Source organism: Triticum dicoccoides, chromosome 4A, assembly GCF_002162155.2.
Source record: "Triticum dicoccoides isolate Atlit2015 ecotype Zavitan chromosome 4A, WEW_v2.0, whole genome shotgun sequence".
Classification (NCBI taxonomy): Eukaryota; Viridiplantae; Streptophyta; class Magnoliopsida; order Poales; family Poaceae; genus Triticum; species Triticum dicoccoides.
Genome location: NC_041386.1, coordinates 679,920,604 through 679,920,854, shown reverse-complemented (window position 1 = coordinate 679,920,854; position 251 = coordinate 679,920,604).

Here is a 251-nt window from a genome sequence, read left to right as displayed (position 1 = left end):
TCATTAGAAGCGAAGAAAAAGAGAAGCAGAGTGCGAGGCAGCCGGGTTCAAACGCCCTCTACACAGGACTACGCGTAAACAAGTCCATCGCTGCCCGGTGGGGCCAGCGGTCTCCATGGCCCGCCGAAAAAGGGCTCTGCGAGTGGGCCCAGACCAGCCGCAGGAACCAGAGATACGGCCCGCTACACGATGACCCTGCTCGCTTGCTCTTGTGCAGCGGCTCGGCTCGGCTCCGCCCACCAACCCAGCAC